This window comes from Pan troglodytes, chromosome 6 (assembly GCF_028858775.2).
Source record: "Pan troglodytes isolate AG18354 chromosome 6, NHGRI_mPanTro3-v2.0_pri, whole genome shotgun sequence".
Classification (NCBI taxonomy): Eukaryota; Metazoa; Chordata; class Mammalia; order Primates; family Hominidae; genus Pan; species Pan troglodytes.
Window position 1 is genome coordinate 32,073,781 of NC_072404.2, and position 12,317 is coordinate 32,086,097.

At 42.9% G+C, this 12,317-nt stretch overlaps 2 pseudogenes; both read left to right on the plus strand.

The window, feature by feature from the left end:
• Positions 1-7,014: 7,014 nt before the first annotated feature.
• LOC745087 (large ribosomal subunit protein uL14-like) lies at positions 7,015-7,433 on the plus strand (annotated as a pseudogene).
• On the plus strand, positions 11,084-11,894 carry LOC745152 (ring finger protein 7 pseudogene; annotated as a pseudogene).

Below are 12,317 nucleotides of genomic sequence, written 5' to 3' on the forward strand. Positions count from 1 at the left end.
CTAATAACTACTTTTGCATATCTTTTCATACGTTTATTGGCCATTTTTATACAGGCATACATTGGAGATATTGGAGGTTTGGTTTTAGACCACTGCAATAAAGCTAATATCACAATAAGTGAGTCACACAATTTTTTTGGTTTCCCAGTACAGATAGAAGTTATGTTTATATAATACTGCAGTCTATTAAGTGTGCAAATGGCATTATGTCTAAGAAAACAATGTGTATACCTTAATTTTAAAATGCTTTATTGGCTGGGCATGGTGGCTCATGCCTGTAATCCCAGCACTTTGGGAGGCTGAGGCAGGCAGATCACTTGAGGTCAGGAGTTCAAGACCAGCCTGGCCAACATGGTGAAATCCCATCTCTACTAAAAATACAACAAATTAGCTGGGCGTGGTGGCACGTGCCTGTAGTCCCAGCTACTCGGGAGGCTGAGGCAGGAGAATTGCTTGAACCCAGGAGGCAGAGGTTGCAGTGAGCCACGATCATGCCACTGTACTCCAGCCTGGGCAACAGAGCAAGACTCCATCTCAAAAATAAATAAATAAATAAATAGATAATAAAAATTAGCCAGGCGTGGTGGCATGCACCTGTAGTCCTAGCTACTTTGGAGGCTGAGGCAAGAAAATTGCTTGAACCCGGGAGGCAGAGGTTGCAGTGAGCTGAGATCACACCACGGCACTCCAGCCTGGGCGACAGAGCAAGACTCCATCTCAAATAAATAAATAAATAAATAAGTAAATATATACATAAAATGCTTTATGGCCTAAAATGCTAATAATGATCACCTGAGACTTCAGTGAGTCTTAATCTTATTGCTAGTGGAGGGTCTTGCCTTGATGTTGAAGGCTGCTGACTGATCAGGGTGATGGTTGCTAAAGGCTGGGGTGGCTGTGGAAATTTCTTAAAATAAGACAACAGTGAAGTTCACCACATTGACTCTTTTATGAAAGATTTATCTGTAGCATGCAATGCTATGTGTTAGCATATTACCACAATAGAATTTTTTCCTTTTTACTATATTTTAATAACTTTTTGTTCATATTTTTCTTTTAATTTTTTTTCATACCAGTTAGAAATCCTCAAGAAGGAAGAATTTTTTTTTTAATAGGAGACAATTCTTTCAAACCTTGCCACTGCTTTATCACGTTGATGGAATATTCTAAATCCTTTGTTGTCATTTCAGCAATATTCACAGCACCTTCACCAGGAGTACATTCCTGGTTTCTCAAAACACCACTTTCTTTGCTCATCCATAAGAAGGAACTGCACATCCATTCAAGTTTGATCATGAGATTGCAGCAATTCAATCACATCTCCAGGCTCCATTTCTAATTCTAGTTCTCTTGCTATTTCCACCACATCTGCAGTGACTTCCTCACTGGTCTTGAGCCCTTCCAAGTCATCCATGAGCATTGGAATCAACTTATTCCAAACTCCTGTGAATGTTGTCATTTTTACTTCCTCCCACAAATGTTCTTAATGGCATCCAGAATGGTGAATCCTTTCCAGAAGGTTTTCAATGTATTTTGCCCAGATCCATCAGAGGAACCATCTACAGCAGCTACAGCTTTACAAAGTGTATTTCTCTTTCTTTTCTTTTTTTTGAGAGAGAGTGTTGCTCTGTTGCCCAGGCCAGAGTGCAGTGGCACGACCTAGGCTAACTGCAACCTCCGCCTCCCAGGTTCAAGCAATTCTCTTGCCTCAGCCTCCCAAGTAGCTGGGATTATGGGTGTGCACCACCATGCCAGGCTAATTTTTTTTTTGTATTTCTAGTAGAGATGGGGTTGCACCTTGTTGGCCAGGCTGGTTTCAAGCTCCTGACCTCAGGTGATCTGCCCTCCTCGGCTTCCCAAAGTGCTAGGATTACAGGTGTGAGCCACAGAAATACTGTGCCTGGCCAGTATTTCTTTTTCTTTTTCTTTTTTTTGAGACAGTTTCACTCTTGTCACCCAGGCTGGGGTGCAATGGTGCAATCTTGGCTCACTGCAACCTCCACCTCCTGGGTTCAAGCGATTCTCCTGCCTCAGCCTTCTGAGTAGCTGGTATTAGAAGCGCCCACCACCATGCCCGGCTAATTTTTGTATTTTTAGTAGAGACAGGGTTTCACCATGTTGGCCAGGCTGGTCTCGATCTCCTGACCTCAGGTAATCTACCCTCCTCGGCCTCCTAAAGTGCTGGAATTACAGGCGTGAGCCACCATGCCCGGCCAGTATTTCTTAAATAATAAGACTTGAAATTCAGAATGACTCGTTGATCCATGGGCTGCAGAATGGATGTTGGGTTCATAAACATAAGACATTAATCTCCTTGTACAGCTCGTGTCAGGCCTCTGAGCCCAAGCTAAGCCATCATATCCCCTGTGACCTGCAAATATACATCCAGATCACCGGAAGCAACTGAAGATCCACAAAAGAAGTGAAAGTAGCCTTAACTGATGACATTCCACCATTGTAATTTGTTTCTGCCCCACCCTAACTGATCAATGTACTTTGTAATCTCCCCCACCCTTAAGAAGGTTCTTTGTAATTCTCCCCACCCTTGAGAATGTACTTTGTGAGATCCACCCCCTGCCTGCAAAACATTGCTCCTAACTCCACCGCCTATCCCAAAACCTATAAGAACTAATGATAGGCCGGGCGCGGTGGCTCATGCCTGTAATCCCAGCACTTTGGGAGGCCGAGGCGGGCGGATCACGAGCTCAGGAAATCGAGACCATCCTGGCTAACATGATGAAACCTTGTCTCTACTAAAAACACAAAAAATTAGCTGGGGGAGGTGGCGGGCACCTGTAGTCCCAGCTACTCGGGAGGCTGAGGCAGGAGAATGGCCTGAACCTGGGAGGCAGAGCTTGCAGTGAGCGGAGACCGAGCCACTGCACTCCAGCCTGGGCGACAGAGCGAGACTCTGTCTCAAAAAAAAAAAAAAAAGAATACAAAAATTAGCTGGACGTGGTGGCAGGCACCTGTAATCCCAGCTACTTGGGAGGCTGAGGCAGGAGAATCGCTTGAACCCAGGAAGTGGAGGTTGCAGTGAGCCAAGATCCCGCCACTGCACTCCAGCCTAGGCAAGAGAGTGAGACTCTGTTTCCAAAAAAAAAAAAAACATGAGTGGGATGTTGAGACTGAAAATGCCACACACACCCTACAAGGGCATGAAAAGGTTTATTATTTATATAATGAGACTTTCTGTGGAGAGTAGGGTGGCTCCCAAGCAGGTCCAAAAATAGCTTGAGAGAGGAGCAAAAAGAGACTGGCCTGGGAGTATCAGGATATTTGGAGGTAGGGCCAGGTGAGGGTTCCATGTGTGTTTGGACTTCCTGATGGTGCCAAAGGGTGGATAACTAGCTTTTATCAGCTTGCCCAGGGGTGAGACAGAGGGGAAGAGGAAGGTGTGAGACTTAAAAGCTATCAGCAGCCAAACATGAAAAAAAGACTATACGTGACCTGTTACTACAGTATGTGACCCAAAGATGACAATTTTTTTGATCCCAGCTAGTTGCAGCTGATATTGAGGTTTCAACATGACATATTTTTATACAGACAAAATATCAAACGATTACATTTGAATTTCCTTTTTTTAAAAAGGACTGAGTCATATACACAAAAGACATTCTCACTATATCCCACCCAATTCCCAAGTCTTGTTCCATTCTACGTTATTTTCCTTTTGACCAGTTTCAAAAAGGTGCTCCCACTGCTGCCCCTAGTAACAATAAATGAATAATAATGATGATGACTCCATAACCCACAGTAGGGTATCGTCAATTGTATCTCTGGATCAGAGGCCAGGGTGGCTTGGCAGCAGCTGAAGAAACTGCATACGAGATGGTGTTCAATGAGAAAAATGCACTGCGCAGTAATTAATGTAACAGTCGCATCTAGTTGGGATGGCAGAAAATTTGCTCATGAAGGCCATTTGTTCCACTTTGACGGAGTCAGTCAAATAAAATCATGTATTGTTGGCTCAAGCATGCTTTACAGGGCTGTAAAGTCAGTTCATTCTGGCCCAGGGAAAAGTCCACCTGCGGTGAATGAAGATCCTCATGGAAGTCATATTGCTCAAATTTTTGCTGTAGTTCATGCTGATGTAAATGTTGAGCAGGGAAATCCTTGAAGCTCCATGTGTATTTTCCAGTGATACTTGAGAGGCAGTGAAAAGAAATTTGCCAAAAAGTGAAGCAATGAAAACATAATCTCACACGGGGAGGCCAAGACCATCGTCAGGTCCAGCAGAACCACAGACTGAACCTCAGTGGTGATTCTAGGGCGTTCTGCCTGTTTTGTATTTTATATACTCTTTGGTGTTTGGCTTCTTTCACTAAACATCATGCTTATGAGTCATCCATATTGTTGTGTACAGCAGTTGGTATAAGTTCACTCCTAGTGTTGTGTGAATATTCCACAGTTTACTTATCTCTCCTGATGTTGATGGTCATTTGCATCATTGATAGTTTGGGGATATTATGCATATTTTTGCTAGGAACATTCTTATATATGTTATTTAGAAATATATGAGTGCAGGTGCATTTCTCCTGGTTATACATCCAGAAGTGCATTCACTGGCCCATAGGGGATGTGTATGTTCAACTGTAGTAAATAATACCAAATGATTTTCCAAAGTGAATTATGAGGCCGGGCACGGTGGCTCATGCCTGTAATCCCAGCACTTTGGGAGGCCGAGGCAGGTGGATCACCTGAGGTCAGGAGTTCAAGACTAGCCTAGCCAACATAATGAAACCCCATTTCTACTAAAAATACAAAAAATTAGCCAGGCGTGGTGGCGGGCAGCTGTAATCCCAGCTACTCAGGAGGCTGAGACAGGAGAATTGCTTGAACCTGGGAGGTGGAGGTTGCAGTGAGCCGAGATCACGTCACTGCACTCCAGCCTGGGCAGAAGAAACTCTGTCTCAAAAACAAAACAAATAAATAAACAAACAAAAAACCCAAAAGTGAATTATGACAGTTCTAGTTGCTCCACATCCTCAGCAAAATTTAGTATTATTAGTCTTATTTTGGTCAGTGTTTTTTGTTTGTTTGTTTTTTGTTTCTTGAGACAGTTTCTTTGTCACCATGGCTGGAGTGCAGTGGTGCGAATACAGCTCACTGCTGCCTCGGTCCCCTGGGCTCAAGCAATCCTCCCAAGTCAGCTTCTTGAGTAGCTGGGATCATAGGTGTGCACCACCATGCCCAGCTAATTTTTTAACTTTTTTGTAGAGAGGGAGTCTCTTCATGTTGGCCAGGCTGGTCTCAAAATCCTGGGCTTAAGTAATCTCGCTTCAGCCTCCCAAAGTGCGGAGATTATAGGTGTGAGCCACAGTGCCCGGCTGTGTTAGTGGTTTTAATGTATATCTCACTGATAACTAACAAGATTGAACATTGTTTTATATGTTTATATATTTCTTGTTCATTTGGATATCTTATGGGAAATTCAAGACTTGGCCCTTTTTCTATTGAGTTTTCTGGCTTTTTAAAAAAATTGATTTTAAGGAGTTGTTTATATGTTCTAGATACAGGTAGTTTGTCAGATGTATATATTGAAAATATTTCTCCTACTCTTAATTTTTTCACTCTCTTATTGTGTCCTGATGAACAGAACTACTTACTTTTAATGTAGTCCAATTTATCAAATTTTCCTGATGTTTAATGCTTTGTATGCAGTTTTTAAAACTTTTTGCCTGTATTCAGCAAACAGCATTCTAATTTCTCAACTAAAAGTTTTACCTTTCATATTTAGATCTATGATGTATATTGAAATGATGTTTATCATGTGATATTAAAAAATACATGTGTATATATTCATAAATGTGACCCTAACATTTATAGGTCCTGGGCCAAATGTAAAATGGAGAGATGCATTTCTTTTTCTTTTCTTTTTTTTTTTTTTGAGATGGAGTCTCAATCTGTCACCCAGGCTGGAGTGCAGTGGCACCATCTTGGCTTGCTGCAACCTCCGCCTCCCAGGTTCAAGCAATTCTCCTGCCTCAGTCTCCTGAGTAGCTGGGCCTACAGTCACATGCCACCACACTGGGCTAATTTTTTGATTTTTCATAGAGACGGGGTTTTGCCATGTTGGTGAGGCTAATCTCGAACTCCTGGCCTCAAGTGACCCACCTACCTCGGCCTCCCCAAGTGCTGGGGTTATAGGCATGAGCCACTACACCTGGCATGAGAGTTGTATTTCAAATGACTAAATATTTACAAGATATAAATCAAACTGACAAACTGTGAAGTGAAATATATTCCATTCCCCTACTTTGACAGATCTACCTTCACAATGTCAAAATTGAAAAATACATTCATAGTCATGTTTTTCTGTGATTGACATTTGGAAAAATATCAAAGATTACAGAATTTCTTTATTATTGGGCATGTCTGGGTGTTCTGTTGATGGACTGGTGTTTTCACATGAGCGGTAAATTCAAAATTATTATATATTTATTCCATAAAGTTATTTTTCTTAATTTTATTTTATCTAAATCATTAATTTTGTTATCATCAAGATTTTGACATAATTTGTCTTCTATCAACAGTAAGTATCTAAAGAAAAATAAGATGTAGCTATAGTCAAATGAACAAAATTTGAATATATTTTAATCAAAAGTTCCATATGTGTTATCCAAGTTATTCATCTTCTAACACATTCAATATCACCTATCAAAATTTAAAAACTAGGTTGAGCACGGAGTCTCACACCTGCAATCCCAGTGCTTCGGGGGGTCGAAGTGGGATGATTGCATGAGCCCAGGAGTTTGAGACCAGCCTGGCAACATGGTGATACCTTCATCTCTACAAAAAAAAAAAAAAAATTTAAATTAGTCTGGTGTGGTGGTGCATGTCTGTGGTCCCAGCTACTCAAGAGGCTGAGGTGGAAGGATTGCTTGAGCCCAGGAGGTGAAGGCTGCAGTGAACTGTGTTCGAGCTACTGCACTCCAGCCTGGGCGACAAAGCAAGACCCTGTTTCTAAAAAAAAGAAGTCAATTGCTTTTTTCCTTCTTTCTGGCATTCAAGATGTCGAAGCAAGGTTGTGGTGAGTCCTCTGGTGCAAAATTCTGGATTTCCTTGGGTCTTCTGGTAGGATCCCTGATCAACAATGCTGACAATACAGGAGCCAAAAATCTGTATATCATCTCCGTGAAGAGGATCAGGGACGGCTGAACAGACTTCCCTGCCAGTGTGGGTGACACGGGGATGGCCACAGTCAAGAAAGACAAACCAGAGCTCAGAAAAAAGGTACATCCAGCAGTGGTCACTTGACAACAAAAGTCATATGGAGAAAAGACGGTGTGTTTCTTTATTTTGAAGGTAATGCAGGGGTCATAATAAAAAACAAAGACGAGATGAAGGGTTCTGCCATTACAGGACCAGTAGCAAAGGAGTGTGCAGACTTGTGGCCCCGGATTGCGTTCAATACTGGCAGCATTGCATGATTGTCTGGTATATTTGTAAAAAAAAATCCTAAAACCCATTAAAAAGTATTTGTCCTCTGCCCCCTCAAAAATAAATAAATAAATAAATAAATAAATTTAATTAAAACATTAAGCAGAGGTGTGTTTCTTGACAAAAAATTAAAAAGCAAAAATAAATCTTATTTAATAGACTTTTTTCCTTTCTTTTTTTTTTTTTTTTTTTTTTTTGTGAGACGGAGTCTTGCTCTGTTGCCTCGGCTGGAGTGCAGTGGTGTGATCTCGGCTCACTGCAACATCTGCCTCCTGGATTCAAGCGATTCTCCTGCCTCAGCCTCCCGAGTAGCTGGGATTAGAGGCACCCGCCATCATGCCTGGCTAATTTTTGTAGAGACGGGGTTTCATCATGTTGGCCAGGCTGGTCTTGAACTCCTTACCTCAGGTGATCTACCAGCCTCAGCCTCCCAAAGTGCTGGGATTACAGGAGTGACCCACCACGCCCAGCCAGATTTCTTTTTTCTTTTCTTTTCTTTTTTTTTTTTTTTTTTTGAGACCAAGTTTTGCTCTTGCAGCCCAGGCTGGAGTGCAGTGGTGAGATCCCGGCTCATTGCAACCTCCGCCTCCCAGGTTCAAGCGATTCTCCTGTCTCAGCCTCCCGAGTAGCTGGAACTACAGGCGCACACCACCAACCCGGCTAATTTTTTTGTATTTTTAGTAGAGATGGGGTTTCATCATGTTGACCAGGCCAGTCTCAAACTACTGACTTCAGGTGATCTGCGCACCTCGGCCTCCCAAAGTGCTGGGATTACAAGCAAGAGCCACTGAGCCCAGCCTAAACATCAAATATTGAAAATAAATTATTTAGGGCCGGGCACAGTGGCTCACGCCTTTAACTACTCATACACTGTTGTGTGTTCAAACTGCGTTCACATAAGGCAAACGCCAAGCTGTAACCAATTCAGCTGTTTCTTTTTCTTTTTTTTTGAGGCAGGGTCTCACTGTCGCCCAGGCTGGAGTGCAGTGGCGCAATCTCGGCTCATTGCAAGCTCCGCCTCCCAGGTTCACGCCATTCTCCTGCCTCAGCCTCCCGAGCCGCTGGGACTACAGGCGCCCGCCACCAAGCCCAGCTAATTTTTTTTGTATGTTTAGTGGAGACGGGGTTTCACCGTGTTAGCCAGGATGGTCTCGATCTCCTGACCTCGTGATCTGCCCGCCTTGGCCTCCCAAAGTGCTGGGATTACAGGCGTGAGCCACCACGCCCGGCCAATTCAGCTGTTTCTGTACAATTGCTTGAACCTGGGAGGTGGAGGTTGCAGTGAGCTGGGATCGCACCACTGCACTCCAGCCTGGGTGAGAAGGGCAAAACTCTTGAGTCACTGCTCCAGCTACTCCTACCCTGTCTCAAAAAATTTTTTTGTGTCTCGAAAAAAAAAAAAAAAGAAGAAGTACAGAGTCCTCAGGCCATGTTTAGTTTGCTTTAACAATATAGAAATCAGGCCAGGCGCGGTGACTCACACCTGTAATCCCAGCACTTTGGGAGGCCGAGACGGGCAGATCACGAGGTCAGGAGCTCGAGACCATCCTGGCTAACACGGTGAAACGCCATCTCTACTAAAAAATACAAAAAATTAGCCGGGTGCGGTGGCGGGTGCCTGTAGTCCCATCTACTCGGGGGGAGGGGGGAGGGAGGCGGGGCGCTGAGGCAGGAGAATGGCGCGAACCGGGAGGCAGAGCTTGCAGGGAGCCGAGATCGCGCCACTGCAGTCCGGACTGGGTGAAAGAGCGAGACTCCGTCTCAAAAAAACAAAAACAAAAACAAAAACCAAACAATATAAAAATCAGTATTACATTTCACTGGCGTTATGTCTAAAGTCACACACGTAGAAATTTAATGGTAATTTGAATTGCTTAATATTGCAAAAGTACTGTAAATTGCTGCAACTACTTTACGAATTCTTCCTGCCTCCAAAACATGATTTGAAACAGGAAGGGAAGAAAATGGACACCTGGTACTGAGAAATACTTTATTATGCAAGAATATACTGCATTCCTGCTATTCGAAAGGAAGGACCTGAGAGGTAACTTTTCTTGTTTAGTACCCAGTTGCTGCTGCTCAAATCCTCACTGCACTCGGAAGCAGTGAGTCTCTGATTTTGTCAGTGACATAACCCACAATTTAACCCACGAACCTCACCTCTCCAAAACTTAGGTGCTTTTGTACATGGAAATGTTACAAAATAAATTTTAACACATTGAAAGCTAGTGTTTATCCATGTGGTCACATTGACTTATTTTGTATAGACCTCAGAATAAAACTTGATCTCAGTCTTAAGGAATGTCCTCTAAGGCCACAGACTATGTGCAAGTTGTGCCATGAGCAACCCTAGGGGTCACTATTCACAGGGTAGTATATTTGACATTTTTAAATGATAATTTTCCAGCAGATGGCAGTAAATTGTCTGGAAGAAAGGTAACCTTTAAAAAATTCTCACAAAGGTATTATATAGGCTAGCTGCTATGTTGGATCATTCCTCTCCCCAGAGGTAATCTCTTATAAAAGTTTGAATTTGTCCTTCTAGACCATATATTCACATACATAAATATATGTACATAGAAAAATAGAAATTTTATTATTTTAAAACTTTTTGAGAGGCTTTGGCAGGAAGATCACGAGGCCAGGAGGTGGAGACCAGCCAGGGCAATGTAGTGAGATGCCACTGTCTCTACCAAAAAAAAAAAAAATTAAAAACAAAAAACAATAAGTAAATAAATAACTGAAAAAAACTTTTAAAATATAAACAGTAGTGAGGCAGAATAGGGTCTGGAGGCAGGGAACCTAAGGCCGATTCATACTGACTTCCTAGAACTAAATCAAAAGGAAAACCCCAACTTTCAACACCTAAGTATCAAAATCACCAAACGCTACTCCCTTTGCAAACCACCCCTGTCCCCCACTTTCTGCTTAGCAGATGGAAAACTGAAAGTACCTCTGATTGGTTGCTTTGAGCAACCAATCAGATGTTTGCATAGGAGTGTAACTTTGTAATTTCACTTTAGCCTCTGATTGGTTGCTTTCTGCAACCAATCAGCCTGATCGTGGGCCACTACTTTATTTGCATGAGGTATCCACCAAATGGCCAATGGAAAACCTCTAGAGGATATTTGGACCCCAGAAGATCCTGCAATCAGGGCCCTTGAGTCACTGCTCCAGGTACTCCTACCCTGTGGAGTGTACTTTCATTTCCAATAAATCTCTGCTTTCCTTGCTTAATTCTTTCCTTGCTTTGCTGTGCATTTTGTCTAATTCTCTGTTCAAAACGCCAAGAACCTGACAATTTGCAGTCAAGACCCTGCACCTTTAACAAGTAGCGCACTATATTTTCTATCTTGCCTTTCTCAGTATGCCTTAAAGATCTTTCAATGTAACCATATGTAACCCTGGAACTAGACCAATCTGGTTCAACTTTGTCAGCAACAAAATGTAACAAAATGATGAGTTGTTTCTCAGCTCCTAAGGACACCCAGGTTGCAAGTCACCTAACCTGAGTATGGCCAGAAGAATCAAGCAGGCCCAGGTCCTGACCTCAGAGCCAGCTGGAATGAAAAAACCAACCACAGGCATAATCTAAGTGCTTTGGACCAAGCAACAGAGACCACATTAAAAAGCAAGGGTTCTTCCCCAAGCCAACGTCTCCGGCGTCGGCTCCGCGGCGCCGCCATGGCCGACGTGGAAGACGGAGAGGAAACCTGCGCCCTGGCCTCTCACTCCGGGAGCTCAGGCTCCAAGTCGGGAGGCGACAAGATGTTCTCCCTCAAGAAGTGGAACGCGGTGGCCATGTGGAGCTGGGACGTGGAGTGCGATACGTGCGCCATCTGCAGGGTCCAGGTGATGGATGCCTGTCTTAGATGTCAAGCTGAAAACAAACAAGAGGACTGTGTTGTGGTCTGGGGAGAATGTAATCATTCCTTCCACAACTGCTGCATGTCCCTGTGGGTGAAACAGAACAATCGCTGCCCTCTCTGCCAGCAGGACTGGGTGGTCCAAAGAATCGGCAAATGAGAGTGGTTAGAAGGCTTCTTAGCGCAGTTGTTCAGAGCCCTGGTGGATCTTGTAATCCAGTGCCCTACAAAGGCTAGAACACTACAGGGGATGAATTCTTCAAATAGGAGCCGATGGATCTGTGGTCCTTTGGGACTCATCAAAGCCTTGGTTTAGCATTTTGTCAGTTTTATCTTCAGAAATTCTCTGCGATTAAGAAGATAATTTATTAAAGGTGGTCCTTCCTACCTCTGTGGTGTGTGTCGCGCACACAGCTTAGAAGTGCTATAAAAAAGGAAAGAGCTCCAAATTGAATCACCTTTATAATTTACCCATTTCTATACAACAGGCAGTGGAAGCAGTTTCAGAGAACTTTTTGCATGCTTATGGTTGATCAGTTAAAAAAGAATGTTACAGTAACAAATAAAGTGCAGTTTAAAACCCAAAAATAAATAAATAAATAAATAAATAAAATAAAATAAAAAGCAAGGGTTGCCCTGTTTTGTTGGAGTATGGACTTTTCTAAAAGTTGAGGACCCAACATGACCCCATTGCATGATCTCATCAGATCACTGCTTCTTTGCATGAACCTAATCAGGTCACACCTTTATCTCATCTTCCTATATCCTCCATTGTTCCCCTTTGCCCATAAAACCTGCCCCAGACCCCTGCTTGAGAGACAGATTTGAGAATTGCCTCCTGTCTCCTTGCCAGTCAAGTTGCAATGAAGCTTTTTCTTTTCTCAAAAGTCAATGCCATATCGGCTTCTATGTGTGTTGAGCAGCTAGCCCTTGCTAATTTTAAAATCTGATGTATAATATTCCACACTATGAATATACTATGGATTATTTAAACATTTCTGTATTGGT